Here is a 27,732-nt window from a genome sequence, read left to right as displayed (position 1 = left end):
CCAGTGATGTGTGCCTGTGTGGTGACCTGGAATGGCTTCACATGGAGTGCCCAGACCTGGACGTTCTGGAGATGGTGCCGTGTTGTTGATGGTAGGCCCATGGGGTCCAGAAGGGCCACTGTCCCGGAAGTGGCCACTGTGGCTGCCAAGCTGAGGCCACGGTCCGGTGCCTGCTGTAGCTGGAGTGACCGGAGTCAGCTTCAGAGCCAGAGGAAACCGACAGAGAGGACCAGGGCAGTGCCGAACCTTGAGTAGCTGTAGGGTGCCGTGAGGTGCGGGCCGGGGAGTGGTGCCTGGATGATTGGGACCATGAACAGTGCCAGGAGTCTCGGTACTGGTGCGTCTCACGCAGTGCTGGGGAGGTTGCTGGTGCTGCACTCCGGTGCCGAGCAACCAATGGCATCGTGGAACAGCGTCTAGACATTGACGTTGGTGCCGCGGGTACGTCCGCCTTTGGTGCCATAACCTCGCGTTGGGTTGCAGGTGCCAGGGAGCAGCGGGACGCCAAGCTCGAATGGGAACGATGCCATGAGCGGTGCCGAGACGGTGATCTCAAGTGGCGCACCATTGCCGTTTTCCCTCTGGACAGCACCCTTTTGGGCGGTGCCAGAGGCTTCTCCCTACATGGGAGGGGATTTGGCACCAACAGCTCAATGCGGTCTTTTGCTGCCTCGAAAGTGTTGGGCATGGAGGGGTGTTCCAGGACCTCTTCCAGATATTCATCGGCACTGAACTCGCTGGGTACTGGACTCAATGGGGCCTGTGGCACCGGAGTCGATGGTGCCAGTTCTTGGCTCAGGCCTGCAACCTGTCTTTGCGTGCCGGGAGCCTCTCTAAGTGTCTTGGTAGCTCTTTGGGGAAAGCGCCCTCTTTCCCCCTTCTTGTGACATTTAGTCAGTGCCGGAGAGGTCCATTAGTGCTGAGATTGGTCATCCCGCCTTGGTGCCGGCGATTTATAGTGCCTGGGTGGTGCCGTATCATGCACTGATGCAGGGGCACTTTGCACGGAGGAAGCCGGGCCCGGTGCCGGGCAGTCTGGGGCCAGTGGTTGTAGCATGGCCTCCACGAGCAACTGCTTAAGGCAAAAGTCTCTTTCTTCCTTAGTGTGTGGTTTGAAGGCCTTGCAGATTTTGCAGCACTCTGCCTGATGAGTCTCTCCCAGACAACGGAGACTGGAGTCGTGGGGGTCACTGTTAGGCATAGACTTGCGGCACGTGGCGCAAGCTTTGAAACCCTGAGCTTGCGGCATGCTCTGCAGCCCAAGGCTGGTGCTAGAACTAGCTTCCAGACACCTGAATACAATGGTATTTAACTATCTGATAACTATCTAAGAACAACTCTAACTAGAAGACTGAAAAGCTAAGGGATCACTCGCGAACGAAAGAGAAAGTTCGAACGCTGTCACGGACGGTAAGAAGGAACTGAAGGGGGGTTGGGCTGGCAAGGTACTATATACATTGCCATAAGGGCGCCACTCTAGGGGGCTCCCCTGCCATCCCGATGGGAGCTGCTAAGGGGAAAAGTTTCTGATGTCTGTGCACGCGACGTGCACACACCTAATTGGAATGGACGTGAACAATCACTCGAAGAAGAACTTATGACTCAGGTGTTATTACCTGGCTAAGTGTGCAAAATAACATGAGAAATGACAGCAAAGAAAGGAGAGTTAAGTGGTAATGATATGGTGTTAGGAAAAGGGCTAGAGGACCAGCTATGTGAACAATGATCAATGGATTAAGCCTGAAAAAGATTCCCTTTCGCTTGGAATTCCTTTCAGGGATTCCAAACAAAAAGGCAAAGAAAAGGGATGCTTTACAGGGTTTGCAAATGGTAACTACTGTTCTCAAGAAATAAGTTGACAATTTAATAAAAGAGTACAAAAACAGGGATTAGAGAAGGAAAAATTAATAAGAGAAAAAGAATTAGAGGAATTAAAGTTAGTGGAAGAAAAGAAGTTAGTAGATAATCTCTGGGCTCTTGAGGTAGGTCCTGTATCTGGGGCTCTGTTTTGAGCTGATGGGGTGAATATCTGAATGTCTGTCTACTGTGACCATTCGTTTCACTGGTTTTTCACTGGTGCTAGCTGCAGGTACTGGTTCACTGTTTTGTTTGCTTGTATTTGTTTGTTTATTTATTTATTTGAAGACTGTGAAGTGGGAGTGCTTTGTTCCAGGTGGACCTTGAGAGGTTGATTATAGCATGAACCAGGGAAGCTTTGAGTCAGGGCAACTGCTTTAAGCCAGCATGCTTATAAAAAGGCAGCCAGTTGTGATCCTAATGAGCAGAGAACAGAGGAGAGGCAAACGGAGGGTGTGTGCCTGGGAGTTCACCTAGGGAAAGATCCCACAGAGTTTTTGCCTCTCAGGCTTGTGCGTGCAGTATATACATCAGCTGAGGAGGCTCTTGATACATTACAAGGTAGAAAATATGGATAGTGAAGGATCAGCTGTTGTGACGTGATCAGGATGCGCCATGTTTGTCTTTCTCCTAGAGGACAGAAGCAACTTTGTCTGTACAAAGTGCAAGCTGGTCTCCACAGTAGAAGAAAAGTTTAAAGGACAGGAGGCCCAAATATCGACTCTGCATTGCACCAGAGAAAATGAAGACTTTCTGGATAGAAGTCAGGATTTGGTACTGTGGGCAGAGCAGTGCCAAAGTATTAGAGAGGGTGGTACAAGGAGGACTGAAGAACAAGAAAGAAAGTTGGCAGTGTGTGTCCTCCAGAAGAAGGAAGAGGAGAACTAATATACCCACAATGCAGATAGAGGTTGTTAGGATATAGATATTCAGGCCTGTCTGTAAAGGCCTATACTCTAAGAATGTAGGTGTATTCTTATGTGTTGGCTAGTTATAGAGGTATAAAAGAAAGAATCAAAATCACTGTCTGCTGGTGTAAGGGCCTTCTCTTACTGTGACAGTCTGAGGCCCTGTTCTTAGGCTAAGGCCTTTGGCTAAGCAGCAGAGGCAGCCATAAGCTGGGAAACGACCGGTCACCTCCTCACATTCCAAACTAGTCACATTGAAATAAGGTGCTATTGGGCTGTTAGGAATACAATCCTGTCCTGATAATGCCTATCACCTCCAGAGAAAGGGAAGTGCCTAGAAGATGTAAAAGAAAACTTAGTTTGATAGCATCCTGTCTGGCAAGAACTCACTTATCAATAGCTGGGATGTGAAATCCTCATTTCTGTGTTTGTTCTATCACTATAGTCCCCATTTCCCCATTGTTTGTCTGTATAATCTCTGTCTGGTTCTGTGATTGTTCCTGTCTGCTGTATAATTAATTTTGCTGGGTGTAAACTAATTAAGGTGGTGGGATATAATTGGTTAAATAACCATGTTACAATACGTTAGGATTGGTTAGTTAAATTTCAGTAAAATGATTGGTTAAGGTACAGCTAAGCAGAACTCAAGTTTCCTATATTGTCTGCAGTCAATCAGGAAGTGTGTGTGTGTGTGGGGGGGGGGGGCGGGGGGAGAATGGGAACAGGGAATGGGGGTGGGGAATTTGGAATTATGTTTAGCTAAAGGGGGAAATGGGAACAGGGACAGAGGTGTAAGGCTCTGTGGTGTCAGAGCTGGGAAGGGGGACACTAAGGAAGGAAACTGGAATCATGCTTGCTGGAAGATCACCCCTGTCAAGGTTCCTTCCCCACTCTGAACTCTAGGGTACAGATGTGGGGACCTGCATGAAAACCTCCAAAACTTACTTTTACCAGCTTAGGTTAAAACTTCCCCAAGGTACAAACTATTTTACCCTTTTCCCTTGGACTTCCACTGCCACCACCAAATGTTTATCCGGGTTTATTTTATTAGGAAAGCGTTGTTTGGAAACGTCTTTCCCCCCAAAATCCTCCCAACCCTTGCACCCCACTTCCTGGGGAAGGTTTCGTAAAAATCCTCTCCAATTTGCATAGGTGACCACAGACCCAAACCCTTGGATCTTAAGAACAATGAAAAAAGCATTCAGTTCTTGAAAAGAAGAATTTTAATAGAAGAAACAGTAAAAAAGTATCACCTCTGTAAAATCAGGATGGTAAATACCTTACAGGGCAATTAGATTCAAAACATAGAGAATCCCTTTAGGCAAAACCTTAAGTTACAAAAAGACACACAGACAGGAATATCCATTTGATTCAGCACAGTTTATTTTCTCAGCCACTTAAAGAAATCATAATCTAATGCATATCTAGCTAGATTACTTACTTAAGTTCTAATATTCCATTCCTGTTCTGTCCCCGGCAAAAGCATCACACAGACAGACTGAGAGGTTTTTTTTCTCCCTCCCCCCAGCTTTTGAAAGTATCTTGTCTCCTCATTGGTCATTTTGGTCAGGTGCCAGTGAGGTTATCCTAGCTTCTTAACCCTTTACAGGTGAAAGGATTTTTCCTCTGGCCAGGAGGGATTTTAAAGGTGTGTACCCTTCCCTTTATATTTATGATATGCCCCCCAAATCACAGCTAGGGTGAAACACTGGCTGGGATTTCTTCCTGGAGCTCTAGGAAGAACAGAGTGAATAAGACACATGCACCTCTAAATATACTACCAAGTATATAAAGACTAACAATATTTTCCACATCTCAAGGACGATTTTAACCAGTTGATTCTGGGAAACTTTCACGGGAGAGGTGCATCAGCCACTTTCTTAGAAGCTACTGAGATGTGTTGGATGTCGAAATCAAAATCTTGGAGAGCTAAACTCCACCGAAGAAGTTTTTGTCATTTCCTGTGGCGGTATGAAGCCACTGTAGCGCAGCATGGTCGGTTTGTAGGTGGAAACGCCGTCCCCAAACGTATGGGCATAGCTTTTCCAGAGCGTAGACAATGGCATAACATTCTTTTTCACTGACTGACCAGTTGCTTTCCCTCTCAGACAGTTTTTTGCTGAGAAACACTACAGGGTGGAATTCTTGATCCGGTCCTTTCTGCATTAAAACTGCTCCCACACCACGCTCAGATGCATCTGTGGTTACTAGGAACGGTTTATCAAAGTCGGGGGCCCTTAGTAGAGGGTCAGACCTGAGTGTTGCTTTAAGCTGGTTAAAGGCCTTCTGACACTCTTCGGTCCACTGAACGGCATTTGGTTGTTTCTTTTTGGTTAGGTCTGTCAGTGGGGCGGCGATTTGGCTGTATTGCAGTACAAATCGTCTGTAATAACCGGGCAAGCCTAAGAAGGATTGAACCTGTTTCTTTGACTTTGGGACAGGCCACTTTTGGATAGCAGCCACTTTGGCCTGTAGGGGGCTGATAGTTCCTTGACCCACCTGGTATCCAAGGTGAGTCACTCTGTTTAGGCCTATTTGACACTTCTTAGTCTTAACAGTTAGTCCTGCCTCCCTTATGCGCTCAAAGACTTTTTGTAGATGTTCCAGGTGTTCTGCCCAGGAATCCGAAAAGATGGCTACATCGTCAAGGAAGGCGACTGCATATTCTCCTAATCCTGCTAGGAGACCATCTACAAGTCTTTGGAAGGTGGCGGGTGCATTCCGCAGCCCGAAAGGGAGGACATTAAATTCATACAGCCCGAGATGTGTGGTGAAGGCTGACCTTTCCTTGGTGGATTCACCTAGCAGTACCTGCCAGTACCCCTTGGTTAAATCCAAGGTAGAGATGAACTGAAGGACGACCCATCACTCTCACAAATCTTGGGAGACAGGCCAGTCCTTGCCTACAGACAGCACCCCAACCTGAAGCAAATACTCACCAGCAACCACACACCACAGAACCACTAACCCAGGAACCTATCCTTGCAACAAAGCCCGTTGCCAACTGTGTCCACATATCTATTCAGGGGACACCATCATAGGGCCTAATCACATCAGCCACACTATCAGAGGCTCATTCACCTGCACATCTACCAATGTGATATATGCCATCATGTGCCAGCAATGCCCCTCTGCCATGTACATTGGTCAAACTGGACAGTCTCTATGTAAAAGAATAAATGGACACAAATCAGATGTCAAGAATTATAACATTCATAAACCAGTCGGAGAACACTTCAATCTCTCTGGTCACTCGATCTCTGACCTAAAAGTCACTATATTACAACAAAAAAACTTCAAAAACAGACTCCAACGAGAGACTGCTGCATTGGAATTAATTTGCAAACTGGATACAATTAACTTAGGCTTGAATAGAGACTGGGAGTGGATGGGTCATTACACAAAGTAAAACTATTTCCCCCGTGTTTATTCCCCCCCTCCCGCCCCACTGTTCCTCAGACGTTCTTGTCAACTGCTGGAAATGGCCCACCTTGATAATCACTACAAAAGGTTCCCCCCCACCCCCGCTCTCCTGCTGGTAATAGCTCATCTTAAGTAATCACTCTCCTTACAGTGTGTATGATAATGCCTATTTTTTCATGTTCTGTGTGTATATAAATCTCCTCACTGTATTTTCCACTGAATGTATCCGATGAAGTGAGCTGTAGCTCACGAAAGCTTATGCTCTAATAAATTGGTTAGTCTCTAAGGTGCCACAAGTACTCCTCTTCTTTTTGCGAATACAGACTAACATGGCTGCTACTCTGAAACTTGTCATTACTAACTTAAGGAGTTCTGAAGAGCATTCCTGATCTGTTCCCGGCAAAAGCATCACACAGACAGACAGACCCTTTGTTTCACCCCCGTTCAGCTTTGAAAGTATCTTGTCTCCTCATTGGTCATTTTGGTCAGGTGCCAGCGAGGTTTTCTTAGCTTCTTAACCCTTTACAGGTGAAAGGGTTTTGCCTCTGGCCAGGAGGGATTTTATAGTTCTGTATACAGAAAGGTGGTTACCCTTCCCTTTATATTTATGACATAAGGCCTTGCTAAACTGGAGTAAAGTTTGAAAATCCTCATTAATAATCTGAGTGTTAAAGGAATTGCAAGAAGATTGGAATTAACAGAGAAATGTCAGAAAGCTAGACGAGTCCGAACTGAGATTACAAAAATGATATAGTTTTGTACTATTAAATAAAATAGATAAATACACAAAATTGTAAATTAAGGCTGACATTCCAAAAAATAACCCCCCTATGGTTGGAAGTATGGAAATTCACAGTTTAAGTCACTCATACAACCTTCACTCAGCCTCATGGTAACACCAGTCTTCTATCTTCCCTTCTATGTTCCTTTCATAACAAACTTGCAAACAGCAGTGTTTCTATCCCTTTACTTTTTAGGGTCATGTTCTTACTTCAGAATCTCAGGGTTTTTTTTTTTTTTAAATAAGTTTCTAGACTTCATGGTTGCAAAGAAAAGTTTGAAAACATGACGCCTAAAAATACAAAACCCAGAAGGCAAGTAAATAGATTTAATTAATAAATAAATAAATAGAAATGCATTGCATTTGAAATCTCATATTTTTAAGCAAATCTCGTTATTTCTGGCCTTCTCACTCATAATCTTTGAATATGTGGGGTGAATAATATGTGGGGTGAATAATATGAAAACAGTGTTAAGTTTGAATTAAAGCCTGTTTTTCCCCCTAAAATACTACATCTGTACCCATTGGGAAACCACATGTTTTGCAATTTGCAAAAGTGAACCATAGACTACCAGTTTACTTTCTGTAGCTGGAAGAAAGCTGAAATTGTGCCAATATTTTAAAAGAATAAACAGGGTTGACCCAGATAATTGTAGGAAGATTATGGAATGTCTAATATGGGACTTGGTTAAAAAATAATTAATGCCAATCAACATGGGTTTATGGAAAATCGGTCCTCTCAAACTAACCTGATATCTTTTTTTGGTTGATAAATGTAATAGTGCTGATGTAATATACTTAGACTTCTATAAGAATTTGACTTGGTACTGCGTGACATTTTGATTAGAAAATTAGAAAGATATAAAATTAATATGGCACACATTAAATGTATTAAATGATGGGTAACTGATAGGTCTCAAAGTGTAATCGTAAACAGAGAATCATCATTGAACGGTTGCATTTCTAGTGCAGTCCTACAGGGACTGGTTGTTGGGCCTATGCTATTTAATGAATTTTTATGAATGATCTGGAAAAAATATATAAAATCATCACTGACCAAGTTTGCAGGTGACAAAAAATGCAGGAGTGATAAATGATGAAGAGGAAAGGTCACCAATAAAGAGTTATCTAGATTGACTGGTAAACTGGGTGCAAGCAAACTGTGTTTTAATATGGCTAAATGTAAATATAGACTGTGATGTTGCACTCCATATGTTTTATGGAAATATGCTTATGAATGTAAATATGAAGTAACTGGAATATGCTTTATGCAAAAGGTCTCTTGTAAGGTATCATTCCAAAGGTTATAACGTACTGAATATATTCCTCCTATTTGTATGCATGTATCTTTCTTGTATCTGAAGATAGAAATATGAAGTATAAGCCTGAGGTCCTATTGTAAATTGTGCAAAGTCTGGGCCGTTAATGGTGGTTTAGAATCTTGACGGCTCCCATTGACTAGGACAATTGATTGTAAATGGTTTATTTACCTGTTAGCCTCCCTGTGTACATGTGGGCCAAAGCTGGAAGAATGGAGACAAGAGATACCAGAGACATGTGACCATGTCACATGACACTGGAATACATCTTAATCATTGTACTTTTCCATGGAAGAGGCGGGGGTGGGGACAAGCACAGACAAAAGGTTCCTGCCTTGTGCCAAAGATATAAAAGAGGGTGGAGCAGGACAAAGAGGGCTGCCAGTCCTGAGAAAACCCCTGCTTATCATCTGAGATGTGTGCTGGAACTAAGACAGACTGTACTAGGGGAAAGGATTGGACCCAGAGTAGGAAAGAGTCCAGTCTGTGAAGTAAACTTATTGGAACATCTTTGAGGGTGAGATATTACCTGTAATCAGTTTCTTAATGCATTAGGCTTAGACTTGCATTTTTGCTTTATTTTGCTTATGTCACTTACTTTGTTCTGTACTTTGTTATTGCTTGAAACCACTTAAATCCTACTATTTATACTTAATAAAATCACTTTTGTTTATTAATAAACCCAGAGTAAGTGATTCATACCTGGGGAGCAAACAGCTGTGCATATCTCTCTATCTGTGTTATAGAAGGCGGACAATTTATGAATTTACCCTGTATAAGCTTTATACAGAGTAAAACAGATATATTTGGGGTTTGGATCCCTTTAGGAACTGGGTGTCTGGGTGCTGGAGACAGGTAACCTGCTGAGTAGTTTTCAGCTTAAGCCTGCAGCTTTGGGAGCGTGGCCCAAATCCTGGGTCTCTGTTGCAACAGGCTAGAGTGTCTGGCTCAACAAGATAGGGTTCTGGGGTCCCAACCTGGCAGGGAAATCTGGCTCAGAGGTGATTTTAGCACATCAGGTGACAGTCCCAAGGGGGTCTCTGTGACCGAATCTGTCACATAGACATCTAGGAAAAAAGAATGTAAGCCATGCTTACATGATGGGGACTCTATTCTGGGAAGCAGTGACTCTGAAAAAGATTTGGGGGTTGTGCTGGACAATCAGCTGAACGTGAGCTCCCAGTGTGACAATAGGGATATGCTATCCTTGAATTTCGAGTAGTAATAGAAAGGCTATTTTGAATTTATACATGGCAATAGTGCAGCCACTGCTGGAAAACTGTGTCCAGTTATGGTACCCACAATTCAAGAAGCATGTGGATAAATTGGAGAGGGTTCAAAGAGGAGCCACAAGAATGATTAAAGGATTAGAAAATATGCCCTATATTGATTGACTCAAAAATCTCAATCTACTTAGTTTAGCAAAGTGAAGGTTAAGAGGTGACGATTATAATCTAGTAAGTACTTATGTTGGGAAAAAATGTTTAATAATGGACTCTTCAGTCTAGCAGAAAAAGGTCTAACATGATCCAATGGCTGTAAGTTGAAGCTAGACAAATTCAGACTGGAAATAAGGCCTGCTTTTTTAGCAGTGAGAGTAAGTAAGCTCTGAAACAATTTACGAAGGGATGTGGTAAATTCAATGTTTTTCTAAAAAGATCTGCTCTAGGAATTATTTGGCAGAAGTTCTCTGTCCTGTGTCATACAGGAGGTAAGAATAAATTATCACAGTGGTTGTCATAAATATAAAGGGAAGGGTACACACCTTTAAAATCCCTCTTGCTCAGAGGAAAAACCCTTTCACCTGTAAAGGGTTAAGAAGCTAGGAAAACCTCCCTGGCACCTGACCAAAATGACCAATGAGGAGACAAGATACTTTCAAAAGCTGGGAAGAGGGAGAACATCAAAGGGGTCTGAGTCTGTCTGGGTGAGGCTTTTGCCGGGGACAGAACAGGAACGGAGTCTTAGGATTTAGTAAGTAATCTAGCTAGATATGCGTTAGATTATGATTTTTTTAAATGGCTGAGAAAATAAGTTGTGCTGAATAGAATGAATATTCCTGTCTGTGTATCTTTTTGTAACCTAAGGTTTTGCCTAGAGGGATTCTCTATGTTTTGAATCTAATTACCCTGTAAGGTATTTACCATCCTGATCTTACAGAGGTGATCCTTTTCTTTTTTACTGTTTCTTCTATTAAAATGTTTCTTTTCAAGAACTGAATGTTTTTTTCATTGCCCTAAGATCCAAGGGCTTGGGTCTGTGGTCACCTATGCAAATTGGTGAGGATTTTTACCAAACCTTCCCCAGGAAGTGGGGTGTAAGGGTTGGGAGGATTTTTTGGGGGGAAAGACGTTTCCAAACTACGTATTTCTCAGGAACCCAGAGAAATGTTTGGTGGTGGCAGTGGAAAACCAAGGGCAAAAGGGGTAAAATAGTTTGTACCTTGGGGAAGTTTTAACCTAAGCTGGTAAAAGTAAGCTTTGGAGGTTTTCATGCAGGTCCCCACATTTGTACCCTAGAGTTCAAAGTGGGGAAGGAATCTTAACAGTGGTCCCTTCTGACTTTGGAATCTATGAATCTTGAAATCTCCACTATTTCTGAGTCTGAGGGCACTTGCATCACCAGGGCACCTGAAATCTTTCTGATAGGGTGGAATGAATGCCTCCAGTGTACAGTGCTGTTCGCAGTGTTGCTGTAGCCATGTCGGTAACAAGATATTAGAGAGACATGGTAGGTGAGGTAATATCTTTTTATTAGGTCAACTTCTGTTGGTGAAAGAGACAGAATTTGGCCCAATAAAAGATATTACCTCATGCACCTTGTCTCTCCCATATTCAGTGCTTAATCAGGAATTACAGTAAGGCAATGGCCATTGTTTGACCATGACCATATTCTGATTAGCCAGTTTATTCCCCTCACCACACCATGCCAGTGCAATTGTATATTAAATTCCTAATAGCACCTAGTTGGGACCTCATTAATGAAACGTATATACAAAATTCCTAAAGCCCACCCTAATGATGGTTATACAGGTGGGAGGAAACCAAAGATAAAATGATTCCTTACGGAGATGAGAGATTAAGAAAGGAAAGGGGGCTGAAAGTATAGCTTTAAACTTCTTCCATGTCCCCAAAGTACCAGGCTGCCATTCCAACAGCAGAATGTAACCCCTTCAGCACTGTTTAACTCACTTGCTATGAGTGGTTACATAGTCCACATTTACTTTTTATAAAAGAAAGGGAATTGAAACTAATTGTTTGGGCCATGAGTGCTGCTGAAAAGGCAGTTGGGCTTCTGAGATGTGGGGCAGGGTCATTATTCAAATTCTGCAGGTAATTTTAAAAAGAGAGAGGGATTAGGAAAAAAAGAAGTAAACAACAAATGCTTTCCAAAAATTAGAGAAAATATATTTCTAACTTTTCCTTCACTATTTTCACTTATCCTTTTAGTAGGAACTACTTTTCATAGGTTTCAGAGTAGCAGCCGTGTTAGTCTGTATCCGCAAAAAGAACAGGAGTACTTGTGGCACCTTAGAGACTAACAAATTTATTAGAGAAGTGGGCTGTAGCCCACAAAAGCTTATGCTCTAATAAATTTGTTAATCTCTAAGGTGCCACAAGTACTCCTGTTCTTTTTACTTTTCATAGTGGACAAAATATTCTCCTTACCTATCCACAAACCTGTTTTGTGGCTTTTTAAAGGCTAAAATAAAATGAAAGGTGTGATTTTACAAAACAATCAACCACTACAGGTTATGCATTTGTGAACTAGTTGTGCTCTTCTCTAGTGGCTGCAGTCACATGGTCTTTGGCTTCATGCCTCAAGGTATGCACCAGTAGTGCAGAACTGCACACTCTAAGGGTAGGTCTACACTACCCGCCGGATCGGAAGCTTGATGGCCCTCATGTTCAAGTGTTGGAGCTAACTCCCTCATGTTACACCACTGTATTGACTTGGATGGCTCTCAGTGAGAGCAGAATGTAGCCCACTGTGTGTAAGTAAAATCTCCAGCTCTGTTTGTAGCCTTACCCACTCCCTGCAGCCCTAATGGTGCATGTGCATCCTTCACTTTCAGCAGTGAATTGTAGGGACAAGATCTTAGTCTGGTCCATCCCACTGTGAGGTAGGGAAATGCTGACTGACAGTATGTCAAGAAGCACAGGGTCCCAGTGGTATAGCTAGAACAGCTGTAGTATCATGAGATTTCCTCAGCATAAGCAACTGCAGATAAATCAGCAGAAGAAAAGGGCCCTAGAGGACATGATACCCTAATACTAGAGACTTCTACTCAAAGACAGCAAAACTCATTTTGCCAGTTTCAAACCCATTTTACCCTTGTGGGGTTGGAAGTCTTACTGACATTAGTGAGTTTGAGTTCTGCTTAAGCAAGACAGTGCAAAATGTAGAAGAAAGAAGAGTATCCAGTTAAAAAGGCATATGAAAAATGCAGCAGAGGGTGGGAACAGCAAAACACAAAGATTATGAACATGGAGCCCAGGGACTGGGCTGTGATGGGGTAAGAAGAGGAGTTGAATAAGCTTGGTTGAAATACTTGAGCACAAATATACACAGGGCTCCTGCTTTTGACAGATTTGCTGTTCTCTAACTCAGAGCATAGAATTCCTATTACTTGGAAACTTGGTTCTGAGAGGTGCGTCTCTTTTGGGTGCATGAAAGGGGATCCAAACATTAAACTGTAGAGGAAAAAGATTTGCCATTTCAGTCTGGTCTTGTGAAGCCAAAACAATTTCATGAGGGCTACCAAAAACTTTAGACTACACAAGATTCACTCATTACCAGTGTAGATTCTGTAGTTGCTGCCAGGGATTGGCAGGGTAGGGAGAGAATGGTTCAGGCCTATTAATTAACATTGACCAGATTTGATGGCCTTCTCTGCATGACACTGGTTAAACTCCCATTCTTATTTTTCTTATAGTTCTGGACACCTTAATACCAGCAATATGTAGGGCATATGGCTGGGATGATTTTGTTAGGGATTGCTCCAGCTTTGAGCAGGGGGTTGGACTAGATGACATCCTGAGGTCCCTTCCAACCCTGATATTCTGTGATTCTATGAACTGAGGGAATACACAGAAGAGCAGCAAAAATACATCCTGGGGTTAGAGGGGCTGACTATTAGGAGTCAGGAGTTCTTGGCTCTCAGTGCCATGTTGTAGGCAACAGGGCACATGGCTTCCTGAGAGAAGGGATGTGATAGGACTAATAGATCTCATAATGGGACACTTCTGAGGAATATAAGGAATAATACCATACAGTAGCACACTGTGGAGCAGTCTACCAAGGGAAGGGGTGAATGTCCCAGGCCTTGGAACATTTACACGCCACTGGAGGAGCACTGGAGGATAGACTAGGGGGAACATTGCAGCACTGGGCAGAGGTGGAGAAGAAGATGGGACCCTTGTTATCTCTTTAAAACGGGGAAGGGAATGAGATGCTTATAGAGGGGTTGCCCCCAGATAAACAACCTTTCTATTTAGGAAGGTCTTTGTCCACTAGGTCTGCAAAGTGCACTATGCTGTAGAGTTAAAGACAATACCTTGAGGATTCACTGTCTCTGAAGACTCAGGCCACCTAGATTCCTGGGTCTATTCTCTACGATTAGAGACTCTGAAAAGAAAACAAGATCCTTAAGACTCTCTTCATATAGATTTCTTCTTGGCCTTTTTTTCAGAATTAGGAGGGTGTCCCTCATCCCCCAGGATGTTTGTGTCACCCACCACAATCACATTGACAGAATTCACGTGAAATGCAGAGATAAAGGAAATGTGAATGGGCTTCAGGAAACTGTGTGACAGACAGCAGGGAAAGTGGGAGATGGTGTGGCACACTGCAGGATTAAAAGCAGTACTTGCACAGAGACATGATCTGGCAGTGTTGTAGTGCAAAATAAAGGGGAAACATGGTTTTTGTGCCCAGGAATGAAGCTCCTGCAATTAAACCAACTTGATTCATACATTCTACTCTGTGGTCATCCTAGCTACTTGGAAGGAATCTGTATTACATGGAGACCACCTAAACACTGGCCCCTTTTTCCATTCAATGTCTCTTACATTCTAGTCCTGTCTCATTCTACATTACAGACATCACCCCTTAGGGTTCATTCACCTGCTATTTTACCTTTCCCTCAACTAGAAGGAAGCAGACTAGGCTGATCAGCCCTGACTCCTCAGCTTCATTAAGAGCAGGCAGTTACAATCCCTGCTTCTCCATTTCAGGTGCTGTGTGATGTTAATTTGGCATTTGCTGCACTGAAGACACCTTTTGTGTCCCCTTTCACACACCAGACCAAGTGCAAACCATGGAAACTGGAAACATTTGCTTCTGCTGGTGGTGACTTTAGGCTGGGTGCGCTCCAGGCATCTTGGGGTGCACTTCACACCAAATTCAGCAAAGGTGCTAAGGACTTAACTAGGATTCCTTTCAGAGTGGTAGTGGAATCTCACATTCCCCCCTTTGTCACCTTAGGTGGAGTCTGGGCCGCAACCCGCAAACCTTTACTATGTATGCAGTCCCACTGAAACGTACCGTCCCTTCACCTGACAACTTGAATGTTGTAAGAGCCATGGCCTCTAAGAACATTCATCAAGCTTTTGTTTCATTCACAGAAACTTTTTGGGTCAAACTACCAATAGCTGCCTGAAAGCACTGATTAATTTATGTCAAGGAATAAAAGTTACAAACATGCCAATCTGAAACTCTTGACATAAAATTAATCCATCAGAATGAATATCTAGCAGCTCACCTCACAGCATCCAACAGAACTGACAATCAGCTAAACTCCCAGAGATCTCACAAGCCCCGTCTGCACCCCAGCCTTCTCCCCCTGCAAAAGTCCAAAATAGCTATGAATTACCCATCCTGCCCTGGACCCCACCTAAGCCCTGCACAATGACCAGCAAGGGACCCTGCAGAGCTGCACTTTATGCTGCACTGGAGATGCATATGCCTGTGCCAGGCTCCCTCCTGCAGTGGGACTGCACCACTTGCAGAACCAGGGAACCCCTGTGTCCTAGACACAATGGCATCATTTGCTACTAAATAAGAATCTAGCTGGAAATGGGTCCCCGTTCATTTTGTGGCAATTGCATTATTATTGTAAAGAAATGTTTAAAAAGTAACAGAATGAATGATACCACTTACCATCTCCTGTGTATTGCAAATGTTGTTTTAAATCAGGATATATCCTTTGCAAACTCTCCAGAAATTCCATATAGGTCAATGCCCGCTTTCTTGGGATCAGAATCAACAGTTTTCTCATTTTGTTTCTTGTGTCATCTTCTTTGTTGACTCCATCATACTCCTGCATTGTGATGACTGACTGGCAGAGTAACTCATCCAAAACATTGTCAGCATCATTTTGAAGTAAGTTGACCAGTTTATTTCATTCCTTTTATATCATCTCCAAGTACTTTTCAGCAGCAATTCCTGTTACTGAGTCACATGGTCTGGAATAGTAATATTTTTATACTTTAACTGTACCTCAGGATCAAGAAATAGACATTTGAAATAACTTTGGTTAGATTGGATTTAACAAAATATTTTGTGGGAAAAAACGGTTACCTACCTTTTCATAACTGTTGTTCTTAAGATGTGTTGCTCATGTTCATTCCATTCTAGGTGTGCGTGTTCCCATGTGCGTGGTCATCAGAGATTTTGCCTTACAGTATCCATAGGGTCGGCAGTGGCGCCGCTTGAGTGCTGTGCTCATGCATCGGTATATCAGGCGCCACTGGCCTCTCAGTTCCTTCTTTCCGGTAACTCTGACAGACGGGCAGGAGGGCGGATAATGGAATGGATGTGAGCAACACGTCTTGAAGAACAACAGTTATGAAAGGTAGGTAACTGTTTTTTCTTCTTCGAGTGCTTGCTCTTGTCGATTCCATTCTAGGTGACTCTCAAGCAGTGTCTCTGGAGATGGGCTCAGAGTTCACAGCCGTGCAGCTTGGAGCACTGCTCTGCCAAAACCAGTGCCATCTCGAGCCTGCTGGGTAAGTGCATAATGAGATGTGAACGTGTGGACAGACAACCAGGTAGCAGCCCTACAGATATCTTGGATTGGTACGCCCTAGTCGAGTGTGCCATCGCGATTGCCAGCAGAGGCACTTTTGACAGCTCAGAGCAGTAGTGGATGCAGGCAGTCATCCAGGATGAAATCCTTTGAGCAGACACTGGGCGACCTTTCATTCTGTCTGCCACCGCAACGAACAACTGCGTCAACTTACAGAATGGCTTTGTCCTATCTATGTAGAAGGCCAGCACGCTCCTGACATCCAGGACGTGCCACCTGCATTCCTCATCTGATGCATGAGGCTTTGTAAGAAGATAGGTAAGTATATGTCCTGGCCAGTATGAAACTGGGAAACTACCTTGGGCCGAAATGCTGGGTGTGGTCACAGCTGGTCCCTATCCTGGTAGAATACCATATAGGGTAGTTCTGAAGTAAGTGCCCTGATTTTGGACACCCTGTGGGCTGATGTTGTCACAACTAGGAACGAAAACTTCCAGGAGAGAAGCAGGAGAGAGCAAGAAGCCAGAGGCTCAAAGGGGAGGCCCCACAGCCTCAACATCATGAGATTCAGGTCCTAGGAAAGGGCAGGGTCCCAGGCATTTGGGAAGAGACATTCCAGACCGAGGTGGGAGGGATGGACAGTTTGCCAGTCAGCCTTGGCAATTTTCAGGACCCCATCATGCACTGGTAGTGCAACATGGGCAGGGGTAGAAGCCAGAGTACATTGAACAAGGTGTCTGCCTGCTCGGCCATCTCCTCCGCCTCTAGGTCCAAGTTCTCAGCCACTCATCAAAGCAGGGGCCTGGTGTTCTTTAAAATCATCTGGAGGGCTTGCCCTCAAGGGTCCAGCCATCACCTCGTCCAGGGGGGAGGAGGGCAGCTGTACCACCAGGGGAAGCCCCGGGGCATCATCCCCCATGGAGGAAGTGGGTTTTAGGGTAGGCACTGGCTCCTCAACCCAGACCTCCAAGCGCATTTCCCGCACCAAGTCTGGTGCCACCAACTGTAGCCTTCAGGCAGTGGACAATACGTGGTGTGAAGGAGGCATCAGCCTCACAGGCATGTCCTACAGACTCCAATACAAGCACTGGATTGGCTACTGGCTGTGCTGCCAATGAAGTACCATACAAGTCAAAGCAGCCCCTGTGCCCAGTAGCACCGATGATGCCTTGGTGAGGAGCTAAACTGCCCTTCTGTGGTGGAGGAATCCCCTTCTGGTGACCATGGTGGAGCCACTGGTGCCTGAGTTTGTCGGCTGACTGTCACCGCTGGAGACTGGGGCTCCATATAGAAGGACCAGGACTAGGGGGACCGATACCACAACTGAGATCGTTTCCATGGAGCAGGTGATGGGGACTGTCATAAATATAAAGGGAAGGGTAAACCCCTTTAAAATCCCTCCTGGCCAGAGGAAAAATCCTCTTACCTGTAAAGCGTTAAGAAGCTAAAGGTAACCTTGCTGGCACCTGACCAAAATGACCAATGAGGAGACAAGATACTTTCAAAAGCTGGGAGGAGGGAGAAAAACAAAGGGTCTGTGTCTGTCTGTGTGATGCTTTTGCCGGAGACAGAACAGGAATGGAGTCTTAGAACTTAGTAAGTAATCTAGCTAGACATGTGTTAGATTATGATTTCTTGAAATGGCTGAGAAAATAGCTGTGCTGAATAGAATGAATATTTCTGTCTGTGTGTCTTTTTTGTAACTTAAGGTTTTGCCTAGAGGGATTCTCGATGTTTTGAATCTAATTACCCTGTAAGGTATTCACCATCCTGATTTTACAGAGGTGATTCTTTTTTTTTCTTCTATTAAAAGTCTTCTTGTAAGGAAACTGAATGCTTTTTCATTGTTCTAAGATCCAAGGGTTTGGGTCTGTGGTCATCTATGCAAATTGGTGAGGATTTTTACCAAACCTTCCCCAGGAAGTGGGGTGCAAGGGTTGGGAGGATTTTTGGGGAAAGACGTGTCCAAACTCCATTTTTTCAGGAACCCAGATAAAGTTTGGTGGTGGCAGTGGAAATCCAAGGGCAATGGGTAAAATAATTTGTATCTTGGGGAAGTTTTAACCTAAGCTGGTAAAAGTAAGCTTAGGAGGTTTCCATGCAGGTCCCCACATCTGTACCCTAGAGTTCAGAGTGGGGAAGGAACCTTGACATGGTGGCAGAGTGGTGGGATTAACCTGAAATCCTTTTGAGATCAATTTGAGATTTTTTGAACCAGAAAAACAGATTTTAAAAAGGAAATATTTTTTTTTCCTTTGGGGCTGCTGGAAAGAAGGTCCAACTGAAAGCAGCTAGTTTTTCTCTGCTTTGGGGCCAGAGCAGAGACAAAAGGGGATTATCTTTGTGTCTTGCAGGTTTTCTTTGCCTGGAGGCAGAGTAGTTAACCTCCTGCAGGGAAATTCAATCTTCACAAACCTGAGGTTTTTTTCCCCCTAAAAGTAAATAGGGGGGGTGTTCTACCCATTTGCCTGGAGTCAAAAGTGGCAGGGTTTTTTTTTTTTTTAGGATTTTGATTTTTTTTTACAAGGAGCACAGATTTGAAAAAGGATTTTTTTTTCCTTTGGGCTGCTGGAAAGCAGGTTTCCAAGTAGTTGGGGCTTTTGCTTTGATTTGGGGCCAGAGCAGAGACAGAGGGAATTGTCTTTTTCTGTAGGCTGACAATCACTATCAGAGAATAGGTATCTTAGTCCAGCACAGCAAAATTTTACAAGCCAAGTTTTGTTTGTTTTATTTCTAAACCTTGGGTGTAAAGTTAGTTAAAAACAGAGAGGTTAGGATGACAGACTCCACGGCTCAACAAAAGCTGGAATTAGCCAGATTTGAGGCTGATGAAAAACAAAAGGAACATGAAAGACAGATAGAACTCATGCGGATGGAGAAGGAGGTACAGGAGGCTGCCCACAGGAGGGAGATGGAGGCAAGGGACAAAGAGATGGAGGCAAAGGACAAAGAGATGGAGGCAGCGAAAGAGGCAGAACAACACCAAGCGGCTGCTCACAGGAGAGCTATGGAAGCAAGGGCCAAAGAACTGGAGGAGAACATGAAAGGCAGATAGAACTCATGCGGATGGAGAAGGAGGTTCAGGAGGCTGCCCACAGGAGGGAAATGGAGGCAAGGAAGCATGTGGAGGAGGAGAAGGAAAAAGAGAGGAAGCATGAACTGGAGATGGAGAAGGTAAAGGCTCAGCAGAATATACCAACAAACCCAAGCAATCCTTCTCCAGGTACCACTTCCCATCCCAGAAAGTTCCCCACCTACAAAGCAGGCGAGGATACTGAGGCCTTCTTAGAAAACTTCGAAAGGGCCTGCCTTAGGTACAACATCTCTACCGACCAATACATGGTAGGGCTGAGGCCGCAGCTCAGTGGACCCTTAGCTGAGGTGGCGGCTGAAATGCCTAAAGAACACATGAACAAGTATGAACTGTTTAAATCCAAGGCGAGAGTCAGAATGGGGATAACACCCGAGCATTCTCGTCGGAGGTTCAGAGCCCTAAGTTGGAAACCAGACGTGTGTTAAGGAAAAGTTAGCACATGTAACTCCATTTTGGTTTGGGGCCCACCATTGTTTAAATGCCAGCACATCATACACCAGGAGGAGTGATCCTTAGATACTGAATCCCTGTGAAAATCCTCCTCCTTGTCTCCAGCCTGCCTTGACTCCCAGTATCTGTTTTTTGTCAGTCTCTAACTCCCTGTCTCTTGGCCTTGATGTGAGGCCTCCCATCCTGATAATAAAGGTTACTGATGCATGGCTTTAGGACCATGCTGTGTAATTAACATACTGCTTTAGCACGAGGAATGCACCAAGCAGGGATAGGTGGTAGATAAGAAAAGGGTTTGTTTATTGGCTAAGGTTTCCGATGCACGAGGGCAACATGCTTTGCTAAAAAGTATATAACCTTTGTATAATCTGTATTCAGGATCCCCTCCTGGCTCGCAGGGGGGCACCACGCTCGAGCGTAATAAACTTGGTGTCTTTTGGGAACTCTGCAGTTGTGGACTTTGTTTATGTGCCTCAGCCTAGATTTGAACTGTGCGTGTCCTATCAGGTATAATTCGCAGCATTTGTGTGCGTGTCCTACCAGGTATAATTCGCAGCATTTGTGTGCGTGTCCTACCAGGTGTAATTCGTAGCATTTGTGTGCGTGTCCTACCAGGTGTAATTCGTAGCATTTGTGTGCATATCCTACCAGGTATAATTCGCAGCAGTTGTGTGCGTGTCCTATCAGGTGTAATTCATAACACTTGTCATTTACCCGACATGCCTACCACATTGGGAAACATTGGGATGCCTGGATATCAGGAGCAAGTGTTGAATCTCCAGTAAATTTGCCCTTCCTAATGCAAATGGAACAATTCTTAGAGGGTGTTCCTGAGGAAATAGAAAGATACATCCTAGATGGGAAGCCCAAAACTGTAATCGAGGCAGGAGAGATTGGAGCCAAATGGGTGGAGGTGGCAGAGAAGAAGAAAACTTGTTGCAGTTGGAGCAGAGACCAGAAGGGACAACCCCAGACCACACCCTATTACCGGGAGCCGCCCAAGGCCCCACCTACCTCCCAAAGGACCCTCCAGACACCTTATCGTCCCACCACCCCATTCTCCAGCAACCCGCCTCACCCCAGTCACCCATCAGCTGGACGATGTTTTAAATGTAACGAGCTGGGGCAAGTAAAGGCCAGCTGCCCCAAGAACCCCAAAAGATTACAGTTCATTGCACCGGAATCACACCAGGGATCCACAGGCCCAGATACCTCCCAGATACCCTTGGAACGGAGGAAAACTGTGAGTGTGGGTGGGAAGAAGGTCACCGCGTGGAGGGACACCGGAGCACAAGTGTCAGCTATCCATGCTTCCTTAGTGGACCCCAATTTAATCAACCCAGAGATCCAAGTGACGATTCAACCCTTCAAGTCCAACTCTTTCAATTTGCCTACAGCCAAGTTGCCTGTCCAGTACCAGGGCTGGTGAGGAACGTGGACTTTTGCAGTCTATGATGATTATCCCATCCCCATGCTGTTGGGGGAAGACTTGGCCAACCATGTGAGGCAGGCCAAGAGGGTGGGAATGGTCACCCGCAGCCAGGCTAAACAAGCCGTGAGGCCTAGCTCTGTTCCGGAAACTTCTATCAGGACCCGGTCAGAGGTGATGGACCCGGACCCCAGGCCAATGTCTGCAACAGCTGTAGTGGATCCAGTCCCAGACACCCAGATGGAACCAGTCCCAGAACCAGAACCAGAGGAACAACCAGCACCAGACCCATTGCCAGCACTGAATCCAGTACTTGCAACCTCAACACCAGAGGGCCCCACCTAACCTGAACCAGCAGCAGCCCATAACCCTACACAAGAGGCTCAGCCGGAGCCTGAACCCCAACATAGTGTCCCAGCAGAGAGCGGTTCACAGTCAACGGAAACAGCCCTATCCCCTACATCACTTCCAGAGGGACCAAGCATAGGTCCACAATCCAATGAGGAACTGATGTCTCCAACATCAAGGGAACAGTTTCAGACCGAACAGGAAGCAGATGAAAGCCTCCAGAGAGCTTGGACGGTGGCATGGAGCAACCCACTGACTCTCAGCTCTTCTAATCGATCCAGGTTTGTTGTAGAAAGAGGACTTCCATACAAGGAAACTCTTTCTGGTGGACACCAGGAAGACTGGCATCCTCAGAGATAGTTGGTAGTTCCAACTAAATACCGGGCCAAGCTCTTGAGCTTAGCCCACGATCACCCTAGTGGCCATGCTGGGGTGAACAGGACCAAAGACCGTTTGGGGGGGTCATTCCACTGGGAGGGAATGGGCAAGGATGTTTCTACCTATGTCCGGTCTTGTGAAGTATGCCAAAGAGTGGGAAAACCCCAAGACCAGGTCAAAGCCCCTCTCCAGCCACTCCCCATCATTGAAGTTCCATTTCAGTGAGTAGCTGTGGATATTCTGGGTCCTTTTCCGAAAAAGACACCCAGAGGAAAGCAGTACATACTGACTTTCAGGGATTTTGCCACCCGATGGCCGGAAGCAGTAGCTCTAAGCAACACCAGGGCTAAAAGTGTGTGCCAGGCACTAGCAGACATTTTTGCCAGGGTAGGTTGGCCCTCCGACATCCTCACAGATGCAGGAACTAATTTCCTGGCAGGAACTGTGGAAAACCTTTGGGAAGATCATGGGGTAAATCACTTGGTTGCCACTCCTTACCACCATCAAACAAATGGCATGGTGGAGAAGTTTAATGGAACTTTGGGGGCCATGATACGTAAATTGGTAAATGAGCACTCCAATGATTAGGACCTAGTGTTGCAGCAGTTGCTCTTTGCCTACAGAGCTGTACCACATCCCAGTTTAGGGTTTTCCCCATTTGAACTTGTATATGGCAGCAAGGTTAAGGGGCCATTACAGTTGGTGAAGCAGCAATGGGAGGGATTTACACCTTCTCCAGGAACTAACATTCTGGACTTTGTAACCAACCTACAAAACACCCTCCAAACCTCTTTAGCCCTTGCTAAAGAAAACTTACAGGATGCTCAAAAAGAGCAAAAAGCCTGGTATGATAAACATGCCAGAGAGCGTTCCTTCAAAGTAGGGGACCAGGTCATGGTCTTAAAGGCGCTGCAGACCCATAAAATGGAAGCATCGTGGGAAGGGCCATTCACGGTCCAGGAGCGCCTGGGAGCTGTTAATTATCTCATAGCATTCCCCGCCTCCAACCGAAAGCCTGAGGTTTACCATACTAATTCTCTAAAGCCCTTTTATTCCAGAGAATTAAAGGTTTGTCAGTTTACAGCCCAGGGAGGAGACGACGCTGAGTGGCCTGAAGGTGTCTACTACGAAGGGAAAAGTGCTGGTGGTGTGGAAGAGGTGAACCTCTCCATGACCCTTGGGCGTATGCAGCGACAGCAGATCAAGAAGCTGTGCACTAGCTACACGCCGATGTTCTCAGCCACCCCAGGATTTACTGAAAGGGCATACCACTCCACTGACACAGGTAATGCTCACCCAATTAAAGTCCAACCTTACCAGGTGTCTCCTCAAGCTAAAACTGCTATAGACCGGGAGATCCAGGATACGTTACAGATGGATGTAATCCGCCCCTCTGGAAGTGCATGGGCATCTCCAGTGGTTCTAGTTCCCAAACCAGATGGGGAGATACATTTTTGCATGGACTACCATAAGCTAAATGCTGTAACTCGCCCAGACAACTATCCAAGGCCACGCACAGATGAACTATTAGAGAAACTGGGACAGGCCCAGTTCATCTCTACCTTGGACTTAACAAAGGGGTACTGGCAGGTACCGCTAGATGAATCCGCCAAGGAAAGGTCATCCTTCACCACACATCTCGGGCTGTATGAATTTAATGTACTCCCTTTCGAGCTGCGAAATGCACCCGCCACCTTCCAAAGACTTGTAGATGGTCTCCTAGCGGGATTAGGAGAATATGCAGTCGTCTACCTTGACGATGTAGCCATATTTTCGGATTCCTGGGCAGAACACCTGGAACATCTACAAAAAGTCTTTGAGCGCATAAGGGAGGCAGGACTAACTGTAAAGGCTAAGAAGTGTCAAATAGGCCTAAACAGAGTGACTTACCTTGGATACCAGGTGGGTCAAGGAACTATCAGCCCCCTACAGGCCAAAGTGACTGCTATCCAAAAGTGGCCTGTCCCAAAGTCAAAGAAACAGGTTCAATCCTTCTTAGGCTTGGCCGGTTATTACAGACGATTTGTACCGCAATACAGCCAAATCGCCGCCCCACTGACAGACCTAAACAAAAAGAAACAACCAAATGCCGGTCAGTGGACTGAAGAGTGTCAGAAGGCCTTTAACCAGCTTAAAGCAACACTCAGGTCTGACCCTGTACTAAGGGTCCCAGACTTTGACAGATGCGTCCGAGCGTGGTGTGGGAGTAGTTTTAACGCAGGAAGGACTGGATTAAGAATTCCACCCTACAGTGTTTCTTAGCAAGAAGCTGTCTGAGAGGGAAAGCAACTGGTCAGTCAGTGAAAAAGAATGTTATGCCATTGTCTACGCTCTGGAAAAGCTACGCCCATATGTTTGGGGACGGCGTTTCCACCTGCAAACCGACCATGCTGCGTTACAATGGCTTCATACCGCCATGGGAAATAACAAAAAAACTTATTCGGTGGAGTTTAGCTCTCCAAGATTTTGATTTCGACATCCAACACATCTCAGGAGCTTCTAACAAAGTGGCTGATGCACTCTCCAGTGAAAGTTTCCCAGAATCAACTGGTTAAAATGGTCCTTGAGATGTGGAAAATATTGTTAGTCTTTATGTACTTGGTAGTATATTTAGAGGTGCATGTGTCTTATTAACTCTGTTTTTCCTAGAGCTCCAGGAAGAAATCCCAGCCAGCGTTTCACCCTAGCTGAGATTTGGGGGGCATGTCACAAATATAAAGGGAAGGGTAAACCCCTTTAAAATCCCTCCTGGCCAGAGGAAAAATCCTCTCACCTGTAAAGGGTTAAGAAGCTAAAGGTAACCTCGCTGGCACCTGACCAAAATGACCAATGAGGAGACAAGATACTTTCCAAAGCTGGGAGGAGGGAGAAAAACAAGGGTCTGTGTCTGTCTGTGTGATGCTTTTGCCGGGGACAGAACAGGAATGGAGTCTTAGAACTTAGTAAGTAATCTAGCTAGGTATGTGTTAGATTATGATTTCTTGAAATGGCTGAGAAAAGAGCTGTGCTGAATAGAATGAATATTCCTGTCTGTGTGTCTTTTTTGTAACTTAAGGTTTTGCCTAGAGGGATTCTCTATGTTTTGAATCTAATTACCCTGTAAGGTATTCACCATCCTGATTTTACAGAGGTGATTCTTTTTTTTTTTCTTCTATTAAAAGTCTTCTTGTAAGGAAACTGAATGCTTTTTCATTGTTCTAAGCTCCAAGGGTTTGGGTCTGTTGTCACCTATGCAAATTAGTGAGGATTTTTACCAAACCTTCCCCAGGAAGTGGGGTGCAAGGGTTGGGAGGATTTTGGGGGGAAAGACGTTCCCAAACTACCTTTTTTCAGGAACCGAGATAAAGTTTGGTGGTGGCAGTGGAAGTCCAAGGGTAAAATAGTTTGTACCTTGGGGAAGTTTTAACCTAAGCTGGTAAAAGTAAGCTTAGGAGGTTTCCATGCAGGTCCCCACATCTGTACCCTAGAGTTCAGAGTGGGGAAGGAACCTTGACACTTGCCTATATATCTTTTCTTATAAATGTCTTACTTTCTTATGGGTTTGAATATTTGTTTTATTATAATAGGTTTATATTAGAGTAATTTTTGGCTGTAACACAAGGGACCTACAGGCACATCCAGTATGTTGAGCTAAGGTAAAGTTAGTATACATATGTTTGGGACCTTTCACCTACATAAATGGTGATGAGATAACACATAAGGTCTATATATATGGCTGTGACCTTTAACATAGAGGATGCGTTAAAGCATGTTGGCATAGGGGCTTTCCTAAGTTCATACCCTTTTAAACTTAACAGGTGCACCACAACTTGGAACTTGGAAAGAACCAAAATAACCAGTTAGGACAAAAATAACAAATGTGATACCTAAACACAAAAGGGCCATGGTATTGAATGAACATATATGATAATAAGTTGGGATCATTGATATATTAACCTATAGGAAAAAAAACACTCCAACATTAGTAAGGTGAGGAAATACAAATAAGGAAAAGGGGGAAAATCCCTTACTGAATGTGCATCAAATATAATGGTGTCAGTGTAACATATTATAAAAGTGGCATCACAGCCTAGGGACAGTAGGAGGGAGAGAGATGTAGTCCTTGGAAGGTACCAGAATGATGGCCATTGGTGATGATGGGGAAGGTGACGGTGATGAGGAAGATGATAGCTAACACTACAAGGGATGGCATGAGTATATGGATGTGCATATGTACAGTCTGTAGTATCTCTATCTTACTAAGTTGAGGTGTTTGTGACTTGCTAAATGTATTAATAAACTATATTTGTAAATATAAAAGAGTTCCTATAGTGTGAGTGTTGCAACTGTGCACATCAGGGTTCCCAACTATATAATAATTTGAATTATACTGGGCCTGATCTTGTGGCAAGAACCTGTCAATCCTCAAAGTGATAAATGGGGATTCTTAAGTAATCAATAAAATTAATTACATAACCTAAAGATCAAGCAGCATATTGGCACCCCAGAGGGGACCATGAGAGGCACACAGGGACAATCTCCCTACCAGGATAGGTAACTTTAAGTAAAAATCTAAATTGAAATCCAACTGATGTCCTAGCCATTATTTGATGCTGGTCAGAAACACTGTACATCTCACCAGGGACTTCCTCTTTTTCTTCAGCTGTTTCCTGTCTGTTTCTTTGCATGTAATACACTACTTCTATTTTTCTCAAGTGATTAACTCTGCAATAGAGGGAGGAATATGTCTGTAACCCTCCCCCCATATTCTTCATGGAGATATGCTTTTGATGTGAATATGGCATAACTCATATATGTTTTACGGAAGATGGGTCATTTGAGATATCACTGGAAAAGTTATGGTTTACTGAATGTGATTATCCTATTTGTATGCATGTATCATTTCTGTATCTGAAGTTAGGAATATGGACTATGTATCAATTACAAAAGTGCTTGCACCTGGGGAACGCCTGCCAGACAGTAGCCAATCATCCTGGATGGGCCATTAAGAAGTACAATAGGACTTTGAAGATACTAATATACATCAGGCTTCCTGTACAAGAATGGGGAGAGATGGGCCCCTTAGGGCACGTCTACACTTGCAAAGTTACAGCGCCGGCAGTTACAGCACCCCTCAGAGAGCGCCAAAGGAAAACCTCTGTTGTGTGTTCACACTGACCGCTGCCTGTGCAATAGCATGTTCACACTTGCGGCACTTGCAGAGCTATTCAGAGTGGTGCACTCTGGGGAGCTATCCCACAGAGCACTTCCTTCTCTTTTGCTGCTAAGACTTGTGGGAAAACAGAAGGGGTCGTGGGGCATCCTGGGTCCTGTCCCAATGCCCTGTGACGCATTGCTTCAGATCCCAGCAATCCCTGTGCTTCCGTCCGCATTTGGCGCCATCTTTTAATGGTTTGTGTACTGCGCACCCTGCCCTGCCTCTTTCTGGCAGCACAAATGGATCCCGAGCTGTTGACAAGAATGCTGCTCGCACTGACCAACACGTCACGAGTGGCAGTGGAGTTATTCCTGAAACTACAAAGGCAAGAGAAGTGTGACATTGATCTCACCACGCATAGTAGCTACGACACGAGATTTCTTGTGGCATTCACGGAGGTGCTGACCACTGTGGAACGCTGCTTTTGGGCTCAGGAAACAAGCACTGAGTGGTGGGATCACATCGTGATGAGCAGTGGCTGCAGAACTTTCGCATGAGGAAAGCCACATTCATGGGACT

General features: G+C 44.7%; 2 protein-coding genes and 1 long non-coding RNA gene across 13 annotated transcripts in view; 1 reads left to right on the top strand and 2 right to left on the bottom strand.

Moving 5' to 3' along the window:
* Positions 1 to 27,732, top strand: part of LOC119566252 (interferon-induced very large GTPase 1-like) — an 858,959-nt gene that overhangs the window by 54,460 nt on the left and 776,767 nt on the right. The window lies entirely within an intron of this gene.
* LOC102933170 (interferon-induced very large GTPase 1-like) overlaps positions 1 to 27,732 on the bottom strand; it is a 214,905-nt gene that overhangs the window by 148,170 nt on the left and 39,003 nt on the right.
* Positions 15,616 to 23,943, bottom strand: LOC122466297. The gene is made up of 3 exons (XR_006291704.1): positions 23,907 to 23,943; positions 15,874 to 16,290; positions 15,616 to 15,754 (listed from the first exon to the last, which is right to left on the bottom strand). It is a non-coding gene; the product is annotated as an uncharacterized LOC122466297 (long non-coding RNA).

This window comes from Chelonia mydas, chromosome 6, assembly GCF_015237465.2.
Source record: "Chelonia mydas isolate rCheMyd1 chromosome 6, rCheMyd1.pri.v2, whole genome shotgun sequence".
Classification (NCBI taxonomy): Eukaryota; Metazoa; Chordata; order Testudines; family Cheloniidae; genus Chelonia; species Chelonia mydas.
This window is presented reverse-complemented; position numbering and strand designations above follow the sequence as displayed.